The 22,833-nt window shown below is 37.3% G+C and overlaps 1 protein-coding gene and 1 pseudogene across 1 annotated transcript in view; one reads left to right on the top strand and one right to left on the bottom strand.

Moving 5' to 3' along the window:
• Positions 1 to 22,833, top strand: part of Nckap5l_0 (Nck-associated protein 5-like) — a 237,595-nt gene that overhangs the window by 33,460 nt on the left and 181,302 nt on the right. The gene's annotated exons all lie outside the window — the stretch shown is intronic.
• On the bottom strand, positions 719 to 2,156 carry LOC128922857 (uncharacterized; annotated as a pseudogene).

Below are 22,833 nucleotides of genomic sequence, written 5' to 3'. Positions count from 1 at the left end.
AAATTTAAAAAATGTCCATATACTTATCTAACGGTTGCATGTCGTCCCTACAGTGATGAATATCCTGCTAATGTACTAGGGAAAATCGTTAATCCTTTGAATTAATGCTCGCATTTATTGGAATATAATTCGAGAACCCTTCTCGAAGAGATATAAATAAGAGATATATTAAAGTGTTAGACTTCCATTAATAAAGCTCCCTGGAGACCTAATAACCCTAAATGTTGTAAAGGAGTTCGGGAGTTCGGAATGCTAAAATAATTTAAATAAAGGCTGACATTTTACCGAAAATATCGGTTAATATCTGAGATATCTAATTATTATCATTCAAAGCATCTAAAAAATTCCTCCAGGTACAAAAATTAGGTCCTCAGTATCGTTAAATCTCTGAGATATCGGTTCATGTTCTCAAGCATTATTTAGTTTTATTTCAAAAGTAACTCAAATTTGTTTAGACATTCTCGTTGAATAAGAACAAGTCTGGAATTTCCTAAGATATAGTATGTATGGACGATCTGTCTAGATATCAAGAAATCATTTCGAGTCGTCATTTAAAAAAGTAAAGAAATCACAACACAGTTGTTTAAAGATCTAACGAAGCAAGGCTTCTCAATAAGAATTTAGTTTCATTTCATAATTTCGTAATCATTGCTTTTATTTAATATTTAAATGTAATAAATTCTATTCTATTTTACAATATTGACGAAATTTTCTGCACTTTTTCTCCAAAACTTTTTGACAATAATTCTTAACAAAAAAACTTCTTTAAGTTAAACACCTCTTGATAAATTCCGGCAAATTCCGGATTTTTTCTCTCCTCCTCGGCGGTCTTCGTCTTCAAATCGCTGATCTTTCTCCATAATCGCGAAAATTTCTTCATTATCTTTAACGGTTGTGTCGAGCAACGCTCTAAATTTGTCGACATCCGGCTCCCCATTCTCGTCAAACACTTCCGTTTTATTTAAAATGCACTCGATCAGGCACTGTCGTGGCAGGAAGGAAAGGTATTTCGTTTCAAATATTTTACTCAAATATACGACTTAGCACTCCATCATTTTGAGCACATTGCTGCAACAGCTCTTTGGTACTGAGATCAGGTAGTGGGCAGCACATTTCGAATGGCTTAAGGGATTATATTTATGTTAACACTCTTTGTCACTTTGTGGAATCTAAAAGAAGAGATATCTCGCGAGCGGGGATCAATGAGTTATTATTTTCCTTATTTCATGAAAAATCAGTTTACTGTTGTGAAAGTTCTTTTCAAAATTGAAGTCTATAGGTTGATAAAGAACCCGAGATAACGTAGGTCTAAAGTGAAGATTATCGAATGTAACCTGGTTATAATATCATAAAAGTTTTTGATTATCAAAAATTTTTTGGGCGACAGACCTGGTATTCTGGTCATATGACAACTCTTGACAGCTCCATTCCTTTTCGTGCTTTGATGTTATGTCTAATATGGGAATTCTGTTTAACATACCATATCAGAGCCTGCTGCGTAGAATGAAGATGGGTAGGATCTTTCAAATTCAGTTAACCAAATTCCCGAACTCCTACAATTCTTCATAAGTATCATAGTTTTAGTAAAGATCTTTGAAGATCTGAGCAGCCGCTGTACTTGGCTTCTTGAACTGCAGCCATTTATACAATATTACACCGAATCTCAACGAATATCGAATATATAAACTTATTGGTCAGCAAGAAGTCGAAGACCATGCATCTTGAACTCTAAACCACATAAAGTCGAATTATCGAAAAGAATTACAATAACAACAGGGGCATACGTTTGTTAGATCACCAACCCTTGGGATGAACTTCAGCAGTAGTGATTTAATTTTGAAAAAAACGGGATCTTGAAACTAAATTAAAGTTGGGTAAATTCCACGTTTTAGACAATTTTTTCCGAAATTCGAAAAACTTCCTCTTTGAAAGCATCCACTCGCGTATTCGAAAATAAGATTCACTTACAAAGAAACTTGGCGGCTTAGTGCAATCCACACTTTCATCCTCGGCACTGACAAAGCACTAAAAAACAATTGTGAAAAACACAATTATGAAGTTCAAATGCGAAATTATTTCCCAAACTTGCTCACCACAAATACAAAAATTAAAACAAAATAACCAAAGTTAGTCCTCATATTCGAAGCTTGGCTCATAAACTATAGCTTGACAATTTCAGAATCGGCATTTTATATAAAGTTCTATTACGATTTGCAAATGCTAAAAATTGGGGAAAAATTTCATATGCTCGCATGCTTCAGCGTCGTTGAATTGAATCACGATTCGAATTTATTTAATTTGATGTGATTCGATTAGTTATTCGCCCTATATATATGTATGTACATATGGATGTATGTAAATTAATTATGTTTTTGCATGAGTGACGGTTTGGCGTTGAAAATTTTTATCAAAAAAATTATAATCACACTATAAGTGATCTGTAAATAGCATTCAAACTGGATAAATATTAATTAATAATAGAAAAAATTTCGAAAATCACGCGTACTTAAACTCTCTTCAATTACTTAACAAATAACGGGTGATTTTTTTGAGGTTAGGATTTTCATGCATTAGTATTTGACAGATCACGTGGGATTTCAGACATGGTGTCAAAGAGAAAGATGCTCAGTATGCTTTGACATTTCATCATGAATAGACTTACTAACGAGCAACGCTTGCAAATCATTGAATTTTATTACCAAAATCAGTGTTCGGTTCGAAATGTGTTTCGCGCTTTTTTATCGACAAATTTTGTTCAGCGATGAGGCTCATTTCTGGTTGAATGGCTACGTAAATAAGCAAAATTGCCGCATTTGGGGTGAAGAGCAACCAGAAGCCGTTCAAGAACTGCCCATGCATCCCGAAAAATGCACTGTTTGGTGTGGTTTGTACGCTGGTGGAATCATTGGACCGTATTTTTTCAAAGATGCTGTTGGACGCAACGTTACGGTGAATGGCGATCGCTATCGTTCGATGCTAACAAACTTTTTGTTGCCAAAAATGGAAGAACTGAACTTGGTTGACATGTGGTTTCAACAAGATGGCGCTACATGTCACACAGCTCGCGATTCTATGGCCATTTTGAGGGAAAACTTCGGAGAATAATTCATCTCAAGAAATGGACCCGTAAGTTGGCCACCAAGATCATGCGATTTAACGCCTTTAGACTATTTTTTGTGGGGCTACGTCAAGTCTAAAGTCTACAGAAATAAGCCAGCAACTATTCCAGCTTTGGAAGACAACATTTCCGAAGAAATTCGGGCTATTCCGGCCGAAATGCTCGAAAAAGTTGCCCAAAATTGGACTTTCCGAATGGACCACCTAAGACGCAGCCGCGGTCAACATTTAAATAAAATTATCTTCAAAAAGTAAATGTCATGAACCAATCTAACGTTTCAAATAAAGAACCGATGAGATTTTGCAAATTTTATGCGTTTTTTTTTTTAAAAAAGTTATCAAGCTCTTAAAAAATCACCCTTTATGTAAGTACCTATAATATATGTAAATACGATGTTATCATCAAATTTGTTAAAAAAAAAGGTTTAATATTGGATTTAGTAAGCACATTCAAAGCTCATTATATTACCTCAGCAAAAGTTATATAGAGTTGATTCGAGGACTATCCAATACATGCATATGTATAGATATAAAATGTGAATCATCTTTAAAGAAAAGAGTGTTTGGAGAACGTCATGCCAACCGAAATTTCACTTCGGTACTGTGTTGGACCTTAATTGCGAAACTATGAATTATGAAAACAAAAAATTCCCACTATCTCTAAAAATTTGTTGTAGTAAATTTACTGGAATTTAAAATATTGCAAATTTAAATGAAATTACCTTCACACATTGCCTGACTGTTTAACAAAACAATTTAATTAAATATGATTACATCAATTATTTTTGTGCGTTATTCTAATGGGCGGCGAATAGATTTGCTGTCAACGATAATCGTAGAAAATCTGGTCACCGAACGTCATTTGCGTTAAAAGTGCTAAGAACAGAGGGAAATTTGTACAAATCGGAATTTAAAGTTGTTTATTTTTGTGTTTTTTGATAGGCTAATAATATCAAAACCCCAGAGTTAAGGCTTTCGATCGATGATTTCTATGATGAAGTACATTTATTAAAATTCCAGGGTTGCCATTTTGGGATCCCGAAATGTACTTTTTGATAGTGCTCCGTTCATAGACTTAATTTGCAGTAAAGAGAATAGTTACTGAAATTAGTCATATATGTTACATTTCTTTTGAATATACTCCGAGTTATAAAAAATATTGAGTCCCGAAATTTCGGGATCCCGAAATATTTTTTTCACTGGTTTATAAAAATGGTAGTTGCAATTCGAGGGATCGCATGAGAACATGATAATTTCAAATTTTAAAAGGTCACGTGAGTTTAAGTTCATTTTAATTTTTGGAAGGTCATCTGAGGTCAAGTGTATTTCCCTTTTGGAATTATCGACTTATAACTTAATTCACCAAAGAACGTGCCTCCCGAAAAAAAAACAAATTATTAATGCTTAAATATCTTCTTATATGTCCTCATAAATGTTAGACTCTCTACGAAGCTACTTCCTTACGCAAACTTAGAACTTTGTTGTTGTTTAACCCATGAAGTCGCAGAATTAGAATTAAACTTGTCGTTTAAGTTATTGATTTCCAATTATTATATCACCGCTCATTCACTTTACCTAACTAAATTCTGCTGAGTTCAATCCTGAGTTAAATCCTACAGAGACATACATACATACGTACACACATAAATATCTCTGTGCCAAACAATAAATCGGACTCCTTCGGCATATCAGACTGCTAAGAAAAGCTTTTAGCGTAAATTTAGCAAACAAAGATAAGTGTATAAAAATGTTCAAAGTGTTCTTGTATACCTAAGTATAAGTATATGTCCAATGTATACTCGAATATATTAAGTCCGACCCAACAGCAGCAAGTACTTTTACTTTTTATCAAATAAGCCAATGGTGCTGCCAGACAGGCAATCGTAGTTTATTGCAAACAGACGAATGTAAATCGTGTGAGGACGGTAAAGGCTACATATGGACAGTACACACTGTGTATGTACATTGAGGTGAGGATATATTTGTATATAGGTAGATATAGGTATGTACAGTTAATTAGTTAATGGCCATTACATCAAACGGGAAATCAGTGAAGACACAAGGCGAGGATTGAGATTACAGGTTGCTGAAGTGATTTTATGTAAAATAAGGTGAAATACAATAATTGAAGTGGGATATTGAATTTTCAAGTAATGATTATTGTATTTGGATAGTAACGATGAAAGATATATATTTTTTATAACTAGGGTAAACCGAGTAACTAAGATATAACAGTACAAGGAATATAATGGTTCTCTCGAATAGCAATTACCCGCTTGAAGAACAACAAAGCGGCGGGGGCCGATGGATTACCGGCCGAGCTATTCAAATACGGCGGCGAAGAACTGATAAGGTGCATGCATCAGCTTCTTTGTAGAATATGGTCGGAAGAAAGCATGCCTGACGATTGGAATCTTAGTGTGCTCTGCCCAATTCATAAGAAGGGAACCCCACAATCTGCGCCAACTACTGTGCTATAAGTCTCCTCAATATCGCATATAAGGTTTTGTCGAGCGTATTGTGTGAAAGACTAAAGCCCACCGTCAACGAACTGATTGGACCTTATCAGTGTGGCTTTAGACCTGGAAAATCGACAACTGACCAGATATTCACCATGCGCCAAATCTTGGGAAAGACCCGAGAGAGAAGAATCGATACTCACCATCTTTTTATCTATTTTAAAGCTGCCTTCGATAGCACGAAAAGGAGCTGCCTTTATGCCGCGATGTCTGAATTTGGTATCCCTGCAAAACTAATACGGCTATGTAAGCTGACGTTGAGCAACACCAAAAGCTCCGTCATGATTGGGAAGGACCTCTCCGAGCCGTTCGATACCAAACGAGGCTTCAGACAGGGTGACTCACTATCGTGCGACTTCTTCAATCTATTGCTGGAAAAAATAGAGAAGATACAATCTTCTACAAGAGTGTACAGCTCCTGGCGTACGCCGATGATATCGGATCATCGGAAGCAACAACCGCGCCGTTTGTTCTGCATTTTCCAGACTGGATAAGGAGGCGAAGCGAATGGGTCTGGAGGTGAATGAGGACAAGACGAAATATCTCCTGTCATCAAGCAAACAGTCGGCGCATTCGCGTCTTGGCTCCCACGTCACTGTTGACAGTCATAACTTTGAAGTTGTAGATAATTTCGTTTATCTGGGAACCAGCATTAACAACACCAAAAATGTCAGTCTTGAAATCCAACGCAGAATCACTCTTGCCAACAGGTGTTACTTTGAACTGAGTAGGCAACTGAAAAGTTAAGACCTCTCTCGACGAACAAAAATCAAACTCTACAAATCGCTGATTATTCCAATATGTATGGCGCAGAAGCGTGGACGATTACAACTTCCGATGAGATTACTCTTGGAGTTTTCGAGAGAAAAGTTTTGCGGAAGATTTATGGTCCTCTAAACATTGACAACGGCGAATACCGCAGACGGTGGAACGATGATCTGTACAAGTTATACGACTACATTGACATAGTTCAGCTAATAAAAAGACAGCGGCTACGCTGGCTAGATCATGTTGTTCGAATGGATGAAAACACTGCAGTTCTAAAAGTACCCGCTGGAGGAAGCCGCGGAAGAGGACGACCTCCACTCCGGTGGAAAGACCAAGTGCAAAGTGACCTGACTTCACTTGGTGTTTCCAGTTGGCGCCAAAAAGCAAAAAGGAGGAATGAGTGGCGCGCTCTGGTGAATTCGGCTATAACCGCTTAAAGCGGTTCCTACGCCAAATATATATATATAGATTATATTAAATTGCGATATAGAGAATCGCTCTGAGACCTATGGTCTAATGTGCCATCACCTGTTATTACAATATCACATTTAACGCTCTCACGTCGCAAAAACTTAGTAGTGTTCCAGTGCTATTGAATGATACTATCTCATTAGGGATTTGCAAGGTTGTTTCTATAATGATATGGTCAAAATGATGTCCCAGGGTTTGTATCATTGTAGGAAGGCTTCTTATTAGAGCTGTTCATGATTGCCAAAGTTAATCCATTGCTTTCACTTTGATTTTGGGGTAAATACCGGGTCGAGAGCTTTGTTATGAATTTATGCTCAACCTATGTCCACATCTCTATTCCTAACGCGCTAATGCAAGAATATTTGATATTCAGCTGCTTCTGACTTGTATAAAATCTCAGTTAACTACATAAATTTACTATAAATTTACATATTCACACTCGCATTCCTCTTTTGGCATGCAATTATTTAATGGTCACTTCGTCTGGCAAGACTTAATTCACTTCCGGCGGTTAAATTGTTGCTTCAGAATTTAACTACATTAAACAAGCCTTCGAACAATTCGGCTATTGTGCAATTATCAAGTCTAGACAAATGGTTTATCAGGTGTCTCAAATCAGAAATATTTGCATTTGCATATGCCGTTATGAGTGTGTATTTATGTCTTCATCTTTGTATATTGTATATTACATACTTGTGAAAGCTTGTACGCGTTTAATGCTGTTTAACAGCTTAAGATAATTCCAATTTTGTATAATAAACAGAAATAGTTGACCAAATATTTTAGGAGCATAAAAAGTTGAATAAGGAAGAGTGGAGAATAATTACATTTTAATATAATATTCATGCCATATGACTTCATATCATGTCTACCTGTAGGTAATTTATGGTAATAAACATCCTTGTCATGCATTTTATACACATTTATCATATAAATCCCCCTCCTACCCAAGAGTAAAGCAGGAACTTTAATACAGGAGTTAATTTAATGAATATCTTCCATAGAACTTAGTGAAAACTCTTCTTCTTCTTGACTAGCGTAGACACCACTTACGCGGTTATAGCCGAGTCCACAACAGCGCGCCACGCATCTCTCCTCCTGACAGTTTGGCGCCAATTGGTTATACCAAGCGAAGCCAGGTCCCTCTCCACCTGGTCCTTCCATCGGAGTGGAGGTCTCCCTTTTCCTCCTCCCTTTTTAAGTGAAAACTCTGGATACAGTTATATATGTCATATTATGATTACAGCTTGGATCAAGTACAGTTGAAATACCATAACTCGAACTCTTGAATTGGCAATAGAAGTAAAATTCATACAAATTACCTTCCGTAACTCGGAAATCTCTCTAACTCGAAGTTTTTTTTTTGTGGATTATAGTGATTCGAGTTAGAGAAGTTCAACTGTATTTCCCAAGTAGCCATAAATGTCGTAGATCTGTTATGAATTTTCAAAGAAGTCAATGAAACTTGTCACATATAGACATAAAATGTTGGGTTTATTACTATAAAAGAGTTCCAAAAAGTCATCAGTCAGTCATCATCTTATCTACTGGAATTGATCCTAATTTTGTTCTATCATGGACTGTTTTTTCAGCGATTGAACTTTGTTTAACTAGACAAAATATTTCTACTGGTTCTTGAGCTGATTCTCGGCCGTAACGAAAAGTTCTTGATCGGTATTTAAATAAAATCTGTCAACGAACTTAAATTTAATTCAATTCAGCTCAGGAAGTATTGTAAATAAACAATATACTTATATAGCACACAACCAAAACATACAATATTGCCCAAAATCACATGAGAATCGGTTCGTTGAACACTCCCCTGTATAAATAAACTTAACTCATTTACATATTAATCCCATTATACTAAAATAAAGGCACATAAGCATTTTAATCGCTACAGTTGGCTACTACATATCATAAATAGTTAGATAAGTACGTTGATAAAGGACATATCAATATTTTCATATATATGAATATGGACTTTTATTTATTTATGTGCAAATGTATTTATAGAACTTAGCAACATGTTCCAATTCTAACGAGTTTAAGGTTAAATTCTCCCCTAAAAATAATTTATGACATGTGTACTATTTAATGGCAAGGTTGTTAAAGGTTTCTCTCTTCCTTATCAGCGTACAATTTTCGTGAATCGTGGGCACGGACTAAAGGAATTAGGTATTTAATATTCGCTATGCTATAAAACTATGAGTAGTTGGCGATCGGGAAGCTTTACATTTCTATCACAGTACATGACCTTCATTTTGCATGTACCTTCATTTCAAATAGAATAATAATCTGCCACCAAAATGGCTTTCCAAAAAGGTAAAAAAGCTATAAAATCTCTACATACGAGGAAAAAAGTACATTTCTACTTGTAAGCAACTATTAAAGTAACAACGTGGTAAATTAGCAGAAGTCAAATTCAGTTAATGAAGATAATCTGCGACATTATGCCCAGCTTATACAAGATTTGATGTTGTATTTTACATCCTCAGAGAGAGACACCAATAAAAATTTCGAAATAAATTTTGAACAGAAACAAAATATCTAAATTTGCTTAAGTCGACTTAGATACTTTCATTAGTGCATACGTGTATACATTCATATTTAAATATTATATAAATGTATATACATATATATTATTTATATTTACATAATACATTCTTATTGCTCTCTGCTATTACCTCATTGGGGTATTGGGATTTACATATGGCGAGTGATACCTGTGCGTGTTCAACGGTAATTATTATATAATTCTGTACACATTTCACACTGTGGGGGGTAAAAACCTATTTTAATGTGGAATACAGATTGTGTACACGGTGATCTGATACGATTTAAGTTTTGTCATTAGTTAAGAAGGAAAATAATAGTAATTTTCATTTTATTTTGAACTTCTATTCAAATTGTAGTCTTGTTTATTTTTCCGCTAAATTTGTAAAGATTCCAATTAATATTGAAATCAGATTTAATTTAATAAGTCAGTGTGATGCAAGTATGGTTTATCAAATTTTGCTTTTTATGATTTTTAATTACATAAAAGAGCATGGAACAAGGCATTTAAAGCCCGGGTTCAAAAAAGGTTCCTTAGAAATATTCAGGCATACCACGAACACCAACAGAATGTGAACGAACGGATACTGTGGACTTTCTGCTATTACTAAAACACTATCAACTGGAATCCACAAGTCAGCCGAGGGAAAGGCGAACCCACTTTAAACTGAAAAAGAAATTTGGACATCAAAATATATAATATTGCAGTCAAAACAAGAGGCTATCAGAATATAGAAATAAATGGAGGACACGCGGACCCATAGGATATAATATATATAATGGTATTTTACTGTATCATGTCTTCTTCTCTTTCCTTCGCAGTCCGCGCCTGGTCCCTCCAATGGGGTGGAGGCCTTTTCCTTCCTTCCACTTTCAGAGCTGGAGTGTTTTCGTCCATTCGGACAACATGACCTAGCTAGCGTAGCCGCTGACTTTTTATTCGTTGAACTATGTCAAAGTCGTCGTATAACTCGTACAGCTCATTGTTCCACCGTCTGCGGTATTCGCCGTTGTCAATGTTAAGAGGACCATTAATCTTGCGCAAAATTTTATTCTCGGAAACTCCTAGTGTCGTCTCATCTGATGTTGACAGAATGATAAGTGACTTGTAGAGTTTGATTTTGGTTCGTCAAGAAAGGACTTTACTTTTCAATTGCCTACTCAGTCCATAGTAGCACCTGTTGGCACGAGTGATTCTGCGCTGGATTTCGAGGCTGATATTTTTCGTGCTGTTGATGCTGGTTCCGAGGTATACGAAATTATCTTTTTGCACTCTCACATACTCTTTTTATATAGAATTCAACTCAGTAACTATGTTGCTTTTCCAGAAGCAATTGGAATTGGACTAGCTCAAATACATATAGCGAGTAGAGTGATGTGGCCAATCGAATACACCTACTGTAGGTATGCAAGTGATTGTAAAACCCTTACAATTAAATTTGCAATTCTAAACAATTGTATTCGCACTTGTTTTGCATTATGTATTTGCATATGTTGACCGCACGTGTTGGTTGTGCCCTCATTCATTCATTCATAAGAGCACACATTCCATTCACCGGCCGGTCATTGTAGCATTCAAGCACAATTTATGCGAGTTGTCGTCGACGTAGAGTCGGAAAATTTCGGTGCACTGCTTGGTCAATGACAGGAATTTTTTGCAAACGTATATATGTATGTATGCATTTGAAGGCAGGGAAACCCATTTACATATTGGCCTAGGTACGTCCATACAAAGGGCTGTTGTTGTTGACAGCTATGGAAGTGTGAATTTTTTGGCAAACCAAACATTTCTAAGATAAATTGAAACCAAACAGTGACAACTGCAGCAGTAACACTTAGCACACGAGTGTAACAATCTGCATTGGCCATGTTGTTGTTGTTGTTGCTGTTGTCATCATTGCAATAAAATGCATGAACTGCCGCTTGTCGGCCAGCAAATGCAGCTGCGGCAAAGTGTGCTTTGGTCAAGCGATAAAAAAAGGTTCATTGGCCCTTTTCACGGAGTGCCAAAGATGTCGAAAAAGCCGCGTTGCGCCGCACCATGCCGCGCTCTGCTCTCTGTTAAAGACACTTAAAAAAGGTAAACAACCGCGCTGACCACAAATGTGCTTTTGCTACGAATGTGTGAGTGCTTTCTAAAGAATATATGAGTCCCCATATGAGTGTGTGTATGTGTTGGTTAACTGCAATATTTTATGAGAGTATATTTGTGCAGTGAACCCAAAAGTTGTTTTAAGTTGGATTTATGAGTTTCGTAGTTACTATGTTCGGTTCGCTTCTTCAAGTTCAGTCTATTTTTATTGAGGAAATGGCAGTTATCTACAATGTAATGATCATATATTTTATGCGCATAACTGTATGCATTGCAAACCGTTCGCCACCACAAAAGTATAATAATTGTAGAAAATTACTTGCAAACAAGTATAAATATCGCGAAAAAAATTTAGCACTGAACCTTCAAAGAATTTATTTAAACTTTTATGATGTCCAATGTGACTAACTGCTAGCAAAATCCTCTAAGGAGACCAAGTGAAGGATAGCGAAGTTCATCTTAAAACTGTTCAGCCTGCGATGAAGGTATATGGTAGACGAATGTACTGAATATTGATCTTTCACTAGATGGTCTTGAAGCGTTTTAAAGCCTCTTCTTCTGCTTCTTCTTGACTGGCGTAGACACCGCTTACGCGGTTATAGCCGAGTCCAAAACAGCGCGCCACGCATCCCTCCTTCTGGCAGTTTGGCGCCAATTGGTTATTCCAAGCGAAGCCAGGTCCCTCTCCATCTGGTCCTTCCATCGGAGTGGAGGTCTCCCTCTTCCTCTGCTTCCACCAGCGGGTACTGCATCGAATACTTTCAGAGCTGGAGCACTTTCATCCATTCGGACAACATGACCTAGCCAGCGTAGCCGCTGTTTTTTTATTCGCTGGACTATGTCTATGTCGTCGAATAACACATACAGCTCATCGTTCCACCGTCTGCGGTATTCGCCGTTGCCAATTCTTAAGGGTCCATAAATCTTCCCCAAAACCTTTCTCTCGAAAACTCCTAGTGCCGCCTCATCGGATGTTGACATCGTCCACGCTTCTGCACCGTAAAGTAGGACGGGAATGATGAGAGACTTGTAGAGTTTGGTTTTTGTTCGTCGAGAGAGGACTTTACTTTTCAATTGCCTACTTAGTCCATAGTAGCACCTGTTGGCAAGAGTGATTCTGCGTTGGATTTCCAGGCTGACATTGTTATTGGTGTTAACGCTGGTTCCCAGGTAGATGAAATTATCTACAACTTCAAAGTTATGACTGTCAACAGTGACGTGGGAGCCAAGACGCGAATGCGCTGACTGTTTGTTTGACGACAGGAGATATTTCGTCTTGTCCTCGTTCACCACCAGACCCATACGCTTCGCTTCCTTATCCAGTCTTATCCAGTCCTCTTATATAATATAATTCAGACGTTTTTTGGAAGTAGATATGTTTTTAGCCTTTAAGCAAAATTTATTAGCTATCTCATGTCAATTTTTTGCAAACTAGCAATGAGCCGTACTTCTTCCGTGATATTTAAAACCCGTTACTACCGCTACCGCTCAATGATAACCGAATATTTTTGGCCCGAATTGGATGATATGGACTTGGACAATATGTGCTTCCCACAGAACGGCGCCACAGCGAATGGCACAATCGATTTATTGAAAACCAAGTTAGGTGAACTTGTTCTCTAACGAAATGGCCCAGTCAATTGGCCGCCTCGGTTGTGTGATTTGACGTCGTTAGACTATTTGCTGTGGATCGACTTCAATTCTATGGTCTATGCCAACAAGCCAGCGACGGTTGATGAACTTCAGACGAATATCGAACGTGGAATTGCAGAAGTATCGGAGGGTTTATGCTTGAAAACCGTCGAAAATTGAGTTCAGCGTGCCGCCCAAGGCATTTTTAAGCAGACTTCTTAGTCTGTTAGATTCTGAAATCAAACAATGAGTTTTTATTGAATTTTGTAATTTCGTCTTTAAGACTATTCACACTTCAAGCTATGTATTAGGCCATATTTACATATAGGATAAGATAAATCGACTGCTGAGATCTAAATTATCAACCAGTTTCTTCTTAATTCGTACTACATAATAGTTAAATTGGCTTTCAACTAATTATAGTATGTTTTGATTTGAAGTATGTCAATTGACTTGAAAGCAAGACTAAAAGGTTGTACTTAATATTAATTGAACGGATTTTACTAAGATCGATTATAATCTTACTTTAGGCAATATCGGCTGCACTTTTGAATGAGCTTTAGTGTATAAAATGAATTTCCGGTTCCTGTGGTCCTTATGAAATGACCATAGAAAAATTATATCACGATGGCTAATTTAATAAAGCTTGAGAAAGACAGTTAACTACTAACTCACATATTTCGAACATTTGTGGTTCATTGTTCGGTTCTATTTTTTCATAAAAAAAAAAAACAAAAATTATCAAATCCAGTTGAAGAACCCAAAGTATTCACGTGCTTGAGAATGCTAGTTAACCAACTACAAAATAGTCTTAAACCTTCACCGACCAATTTACATATTTTTATTATATTTGGTGTCGAGGCCATTTAGCGATAATTTCTATTAGTCTATTGCTATTGCATTAGCCCAGTATTTTTGATATTTACCAGATATAGTTGTTTACATATCTAACCATATATGAATTGAGAGAATGAGGAATTAGAAAAGTATTGCTATACTATTTTTTTAAGAAGCATGTCTCTAGTGTCTTCAAGCTTAATAATGACAGGCTGTGATTTTAATAAATGCCATCAACAACTTTAAGTTTGCTTGAATTGCATAAAAATGCTCCCAAAGAACCTTGAAAAATGAGATTCGAAATATCTCGAAAATTTATCTCCGCTTTTGAAAGGTCTCCAAAGGTCTAAGCACCACTTTAGTGTCTCATTAAAATGTCGAGCGGTTAAGACATTTGGGGGAGTAAAATATTTTATTTTTATGTGACATTTGGGGTATTCTCGGCAGACCGCATTTATACTCGTGGCTATAAATATACTTAAATACATATATATTTATAATAAGAAACATGGCATTTGAGTAAATAGCAATTAACTTACATACACACATTTATGATATAACATTTTCTCTATGCAAAGAATTTCACATAAAATCACTTATTAATTGTTCGTTGCCTCAAGTGTGCCCGTACACACAATTCTTAATTTACAACTGTGAATTTCCTTTTAAGTAGATATTGAATTACCAATTGACAAATGTGTCTCATCGCAAACAGACACGGCGACAGCGACACCGACCCTCACACCAATCGAACGAAGGAAGGAGGATGACAAGGTTGGTTGCAAAGGAGGAGAGAAGAGAAGAGCGCAACATTTGTATGCGCTGCCAAAGTCAAATAGAAAATGTTTCCATTTATCAGCTCATTCACCAAGGAAATTCATCATTCTACACCTTGGCGCGCTGACGGCAACAAACGCGGCTTTTGTCCGCCGCCAGCTGAGGGTGTTTGCCAGCGACAGCAGCAGGAATAAACCCATCACCGATGAGCGCTATGTGCCGGAGATGATGATGATCAGGCCATACTGCAGAAGCTGAAGCTGGTACGCAACAATTTCGAACAGGCGCTGTTGCCGCCGTTGCACTGCTGGTAATGGATGGATGGCGTTTGCTGAAAATGAGTGCAAGAAATCTTATATTTCTGTGTGTGTGTGTGTCTGTCTGCTTAGTCGGTGGCACATTTCGTGCCATTTACGCTGTCAAATGCACTTCATTCCAAGAAGTTTCTGACATTTCACTGATTATGCAGCGATGATTGAATTGTCAGCCACCCCAGCAGTGTCGCAAATGTAATACACATACTCATACATATATAAATGCCGGTATGTGTATAAATCAACATATTATTTAAGTATTTTTAGAAAATCAATCATAAGTATGCGACCAGGCCCTCAAGTGTCTCGGTTACACACTTACCACTGCACATATACATATATGTATATTTGTTTGCTAGAAATGGGGGCCAAATGCTGCACTTCATTGCCTCATTTTATTCATATCGATGCTGGTGTCTTCGAAAGGTGGCCCAGTCAGCAGGGCAACTATCGGAAATATGCAGCAGGAGCAGCAGCAATGCGAATTCATTGCAAGAAAATATTAAATGTGCATTTATACAGTGCTGGATATATTAATAGACACACTACAATATATTACATTAAAACAATAAATATAGAAGAATTGTATGCGAGTTCTAAAAAAGAATACTAGAATGATGAATTGTGTACTTTTTGTGTCATACTTAAACTATTTTAAGCTCTAAGTTTGTAGAGCTTATTATCCCAATTATTGGAGTAAAATTAAGCAGAATGAATTAATCATTCCAATTTCTTCTACAAGAATGATCTTAAACAAGATCCTTCAAAACCGCTGTGATTTATCTAAGAGAGGCGCAGTGTGCCTTTTTATGGATGGATTGAAACTATGGTGAAAGATTGGAGGGGTACACCCCTGTACAGAGCTCGCAGTCAAACTAGTTTCGGGCTATCATTGGACTGCAGCTTCTTTTAGTTTGTGATGGCAGGCATTAAGATAGTGGCAGAGATACTGCTCCGAAGTGCTCGACCTCACTACTTATATCATTAAGCTCGCCTCAAAAAAATCGTGAAAGCGCTTTGCCAATATATAAGGATCCATATTTAAGAGTTTTTGATATCATAAAGGAAACTGCAAAGCGGACCAGCTTGCAATAGAAGGTACCCTAGCAACATTGACGGCGGAGTGAAAGCGGGTGGGTAGTCCGTAGTCAACTTGCGCTAGAGCGCTGGACACACTGACTTCGAGTGAGCTTGACAAACGCTGGACAACAATCAGCACCTGTGTAATAGCGAGGTCTTTCTGGCCCGCGATGGACCGAAAGCTGTCTTTCCAACTGCTGCCGCTTAGGAAGGCTCATCTCGTCGCAATCATTGTTGTGCTTACTGGTCACTGTCCAAAAGGCACATATGCGGTCAGATTAGAGATCAAACCAGACGATAGTTGGCAAAGCGATCATCCAAGTACTTCCTCCTTCAATGTTCAGCATTCGCCAGACTAAGGTTAATACACCTCGGTAGGCACAGCTTCGACATTAGCCGATTTAAGAAATTTATAGCAGGGTCTTGGCGATCCGTCAGGATTATATCGGGGTCACAAAGGACAGTTGATGTTGTCTCTTGACCTAACCAATATCATAAAGGACCGGCGGCTTTAGCTGTCCAAGTGAGATCCTTAGCACGCGGCTCTTAACATAATCTAGCCTGGGACCTAACTATTAGTTTTAAGTGTTTCTATTATTTTGCACACAACTGTAAGTACGTACTTCGTACGAATACTCCGTTAGTTTGCATATATTATTCGCATAAAAGTAATTAAGTTGCTGCCATCTCCACACCCACAAATAATATCCTTGAAAAGTCAACCTGCAACTCATCATTTTTCGCGCACCATTTCTTCTGCTTCTAACCAAAAAATAAAAATGGATTTGAAATATAAAAGAAATTGCAGAAAATCTAGCGCAAGCGAGGAGTAGCGCGGTGCTTGAGAGATTTATATGTCTGCATTAGTAGACATCATCATTGCGCTTATTTCCTGCATCCGTTTGTCTTCCACAATGCTGCCTTCCATTGAGAGTATTTCGCGCTTTTGTTGTTGGCTGTTTGTTGTTTGCGCAAAACTAATAATTCGATGCTATTGCTGCTGGTGGTGATGCTGTTGAGGACCCTTCGACAAGCGGCACTAATTAGAATTGAGGTGACTATGAGTAGAAGCTGCATGCATACATGTGTGTTGTATATACATACATACGAGTATGTGCAGCAAGTGGCATGCCACATGTAGCAAGTGCCTGCTGCTGATGAAGCAATGATGAGTTCACTTACATCATGTATGTAGTTTTATGTGTGTTTTCAAGTTATTTATATATGAACATTAAATATTTGTGCATGTCTTTCTTCAACACGCACACACACACACACATACATACTCATACAAATTCAAGTCAAGACGTTTGGAGTTCTTTAAAAAAGGATTATGATCATTTTATGATTTTATGACACTCATTTACTCAAAATGCTTGTACGCAAATGCTTTAGAAATGCAACGGCGGCATTTGTTTGTACTCAAGTACACACGCACGCACACACTCTCACTTCATATTTGAGTTATTTTTAATATTTTGTCATAAATCTAAAAACGTCATAAATCCCATAAAAGCCACGCACACGCTCAATGAATGAATGAATGCATATGCGTGCGTGCCAACATGCGTGAGTCTGTCTGTTGTGTATATGTGTTATATGAGTCCACTTTTTATGATCTTTTTGTTGTTGCATATTGAGTGCAGCTGCACTTTTCTTCTGTTTGCCTCACTTAATTACTGTGAATATTTTATTGCATTTAATGCAATATTTAATTTGCACTGACATATTCGATGTTTAAGTGTAGGCATTTTTGTTGTAATTTGTTGTAATTGCATAAGGTAGTTGTCACGTTTATGGCGGTGTTAAATGCTAATGGAATGCTGTGATATTATTACGGATCGATTAAGACACCTACAGGGCGTTGAACCAGTGCATTAAGCAAAATTTGTTATTGAACATAATATTATTTAAAACTGAATGTAAAAGATTTCGAAATTCAATTTAATTATCGCAAACGAATTACATACATATTTGAACAATGAACGTGCCGAACCGAGGATTGGATACTTTCGCTAATTATGAGTGTGAAATGTATCCGATTGTTCATTACCAAGTCAATTTGATTTGAAAAAATCATCTCATCAATCATACTCGCAATATGCAGAGTGGGGGAAGATATTAGAAAACCCGATTTTATATATATTTGTCGGGGATTAGCCCCAAAACGTGACCTAGTATAGAAACATTATCATCCATTTGGTATATTATCAAACTACTCAATCACACTGTGTTAAACATTCATTCCCCCATAATATTATTAAGACATCTTGTATACCGACCGATATATTTATTATAAACTTAACCGGAGAGAACTCTTCTTCATGATATATAAATAAAATCTGTTGTAGGAAAAGTTAAATTTTTTACCTATATTCTAGTAAAGTTAGAGAGGCTGATCTCTTTTGCCACAAGAATTCTCACATGGACAACTATAGCCAGTCCTCTGTGATACCGCAAACTCCTACAAATGGATGCCCAAGACACTCAAGTAACGACAAAGCGCTTTGACGAATTTATGCAGGCAACTAACTTGTAGTCAGGATATTTAGGCTCACGGCATGTAACCCCAGCGGGCAGTGGCCAGTGATGACCTTATTAAGAGCAAATAGCTCAATGGATCTCCTGCGATCCACCTTAGGCCAGAATGATTTGGCAGTCGCACAGGTACGGATTGATATCCAACGCCCACCGTGTTCATTCAACGACCATTAATCCAGTGCAAAGAGGCATGTGGATAGAGGGGCACCAGACTTGTTCCAACTCTGATGAGATGTCGCCTTTATGGCAGCCATCTCCGCTTGAAAAACGCTGCAGTAATCTGACACTCTAAAGCTGTAGGAGTTAACGTCAAACTTCTTGCAGAGGACTCCTCCTTCAACTTTCCCTTTGAATTTAGATCTACCCGTGAGAAAGGTTACCGCGCTTCTTCTCCACCGGCTTCGACTCGCCCACATTTCTTTCGTAGGAATGCGGACAGAGAAAGAGCCGCGGGATTAGGCTCCGCAACACAGTAATCTAGATTTCCAGGGATGCAGTCCAAGTGATCGAGAATTTCAGAATATCCATTTTTGGGACCCTTCATATACACAACTTCTCTGAGTCGAATAGCCTACTTGACTGCAAAGCACCTGCTCGCAATATCAACAGGTGCTATAGTGCTATACATAGAATGACATTGAGTGCCAGTGTCGGTGTAGTCATTAGTGCCCCGCAAATACTTATGAGAGCCGCTCTTTGTACACGTTCTAACTTTTTAGCAAGTGTAGGCTCGAGCGCCCTCCACCAGACTATTAATTCGTAAAACAGTATTGGCTTGACTACGGTTTCGTGGAGCCAGGCTACAACATTTGGCGAGAGGCCTCATCTCTTCCCAATGGCTCCCTTGCAACAGTATAAGGCAACTGATTCTTTCTTAACCCTTTCTTCAATGTTAGGCCTCCTGGATAACGTCCTATCCAAGATGAGCCCCAAGTATTCCAACTTTTCTACTGGTTTAATCCGAGATCATCTCAGTGGGTGGTACTTCCGGTATTTTCTATTATTGACCGATATATATTATCGAATACCCATTCGCACATAATATATTACCAGAGACCGTTTCCACGGTCAGTTTTACGTAACCGCTCGCGAAATGGACCCGAATTTTTTCCGGTCAAGGACTGTCAAATTGGTAGAATTCCTCAAGATTATTTGTGGAATATTTTATGCCGCTACAACAACAACTATAACAACCAGAGATCCATGATCACGGTTTTCGGAATTTTGGTGGAGCTTTGTACACGTATCCGTCAAATATAATTTTGAAGTGGTCAAAAGTGATGTAAATCCAAATAGAAAGTAATCTGATTTTAATAAATTCATAAATATTATTTAGAAATTCGCTATCTCTACTTTGGAAAGGTTTCAATGAAATTTCATTCAGTTTTTCTTATTGCCTATTTTAATATTTTGAAGTTTTTCGTACAAATGGTAAGTGAGTAGGTAGAAGTGTAGCATCCCCAGGGCTCAATTAGCACTAATGCGCCCTTTTTTATGCACTATCGTAAGACCTTATATTCTTGCAGTCTCATTTCATCGTTGAATTCAAACTTTTGGAGCTCTTAATGAAGCTTTTTCTATCTGATATGCGTTTTATAGACATCAGGTTTTGTACCTGATGGATTCGGAGTGTTCTATATCGCATTCGTAATAGAGCAGGGCTTTTGTTATAGATTTCCATCTGTTCAGAGCTATTTCCCAGAAAAAGAAGAGTCCGGTGCATACAATGTTAATTGCATAAGCCTGGACCTAAATTGATTGGATAAAAGTTATACCTATATTTTTTCGTATTCGAAAATATCATTTTTGGTTCAGATGTTATAATATTTTTTAAAATGTGAAGGCATTTCAGATATTATTATATAGTTAGATATCTTATGTGAACTGCTATTAAATAATTTACTTATTGAAGTAATAATCATTTTTTATCGATCAAAAATGTATCGAATTGTTTAGTATCATCCCTCGTTTATTTTCTACATCAATGGTTTATGTTCGATCATAATTCGTATCTCGGTTATTCATCCCACACATTTATTAAATGTGATTACCGTTACGTTATGAACTTGACTTTTCTGAAAGCTGCAGCTAATTTCAACCAGAAAATTTCTATTAAATTTCCACACAAAGCGCAAACATACTCGTAGCTGAGATAAAATAAGTTTTTCAGCGTCAAATTAATTTATGTTAACACCATTAGCGCAAGCGCAAACCTCATTTCACAGCTAACTTTTCTAATTTCTCGCTTCTTAACAAAGAAAGATTAAATTATTATAAATAATATTTTCACCCGCCAGCTGCTGCTGAGATTTATTTGCGATTTTGATTTGCTTAACGAATTTATGAATTCGCCGAGTCTTGATTTTAATTAATAATTTTCCGCAGACAAGAAGCTGAGCAAAAAGACAAGCAAAAGAGCAAGTTGCAACTGCAATAAAAGTTACGCTGGAAAAGTGCGCTGATGGATGGCATTCACATGAGGATGTTTCTATGAGTTCTATAAGTGGATATGGATATGTGCCCCATTGTTTCTAGAGTCATAGAGACTCATATGTACATATGTCTATATGTATGTGTTTGCTCAGATGGAAGGAAGCAGATCCGCGACAAGAAATGCATTCACTAACGCCTCACTACGATTGTGTTCAGCAGTCAAACACTCATTTAGTGAAATAAACGTACAAACATATACAGATGTATGTTTGTGCAGAAAGAAAATAAAATATGAGCTGTATTGCATATCCGCACGTCGTACAGTGGCAAATGGGCATATAAAATTATAAATTTTTAGGGATATAATATTTTTTCTTCTAAGTTCTAGGTACGAGTATATATAAAGTGAAGTTAAAATAAGTCCATAATTACTGCAAATAATTGAAGGCTTTATTTAGCATAGTTCAAGCGATCCGATTTATGTTTATTATATGCGAACATATGAACTGTTTTGTTGGACAACTTGTTGCCATTTTGAAGGAAATTTCATAATGTCAATGTTGGAAAAGAAACTAGAAAGTCAATTTTCACAAGTTTCTCTTGAGGCAAAGTTTTCACTCGTAAAGTTGTTTACCATAGACAGGAATAGGTAGTGACCACTTGGTGCTAGATCCGGACTATAAGGTGGATGTATTAGAACCTCCTAACCTAGCTTCGGGAATTCCTGGCGCGTCACGACCGATGTGTTCAGCCCGGTGTTATCTTGATAGAAGATAACTCCTCTCCTATTGGCAAAATCCGACTGCTTCTGGGCGATTCCTGCCTTCAGACAGTTTAATTGTAGTGCAGATCAAATTTAAAAGTTTGTGCGTAAGGGAGCAGCTTATAGTAGATGATTCCCTGTCAATCCCATCAAACACATAACAAAACATTCTTGACTCTCCATCCTTGACCTTTGACCACAGCTTGCATCGACTCACCGCGATTCGACCACAACTGTTCCCGCATGATATTGTCGTTAGTGAACCACTTTTAATCACCAGTAACCATTGCACTTCACTAAAGTTTTGCAATTCAGCAGCGATTTGCAGATGGGAATTCGATCCAAGAAGATTTTTTAGGTAAACTTGTGTGGCACCCATTCACTTATTCTTTAGTATCTACCCTTGTTTAAATGGTTCAAAATGCATTTTTTAGAATTTCTGCCTTATGGACTATCAAAACGGAGAAAGTTCGACCGTTATTTTATGGATATTTCTACAATTTGCCTTCTAGATCGTGGTATATCTTTGACATCAAATTTAACGGAACGGAATCGACGAAACTGAATATATTAGGGCAGATCTCAAACATAACGGCCAAATCTCGGATAATTAGCAGAGAAGTGATGACCCTTAGGCGGTTGTTGGGAGAATATTGTGAAATTTTAGAATTGTAAGCTTAAACAAATTTTCGGTTAAGAAAACCAATTTAAGGGAAATGATATAACGAGTTTTAACATTATGTCGGGTTATTTCAGACGTGTTGTTTTTAATGAGGCAATATTTTTCGGGTAGGATGAAGTCATAATTAGAAAGTCACGTAAGTGAGGAAAGTTTCTGTCAGTCATTCACTTGGGAGTGGCCAAGAACGATTATTTTGCATGTGGCTCAAGCAGCTCACGACTCCCGTCTTTGACCAAGTATTCTCTGTTCAG

This window comes from Zeugodacus cucurbitae, chromosome 6 (assembly GCF_028554725.1).
Source record: "Zeugodacus cucurbitae isolate PBARC_wt_2022May chromosome 6, idZeuCucr1.2, whole genome shotgun sequence".
In the NCBI taxonomy this organism is placed as follows: Eukaryota; Metazoa; Arthropoda; class Insecta; order Diptera; family Tephritidae; genus Zeugodacus; species Zeugodacus cucurbitae.
This window is presented reverse-complemented; position numbering and strand designations above follow the sequence as displayed.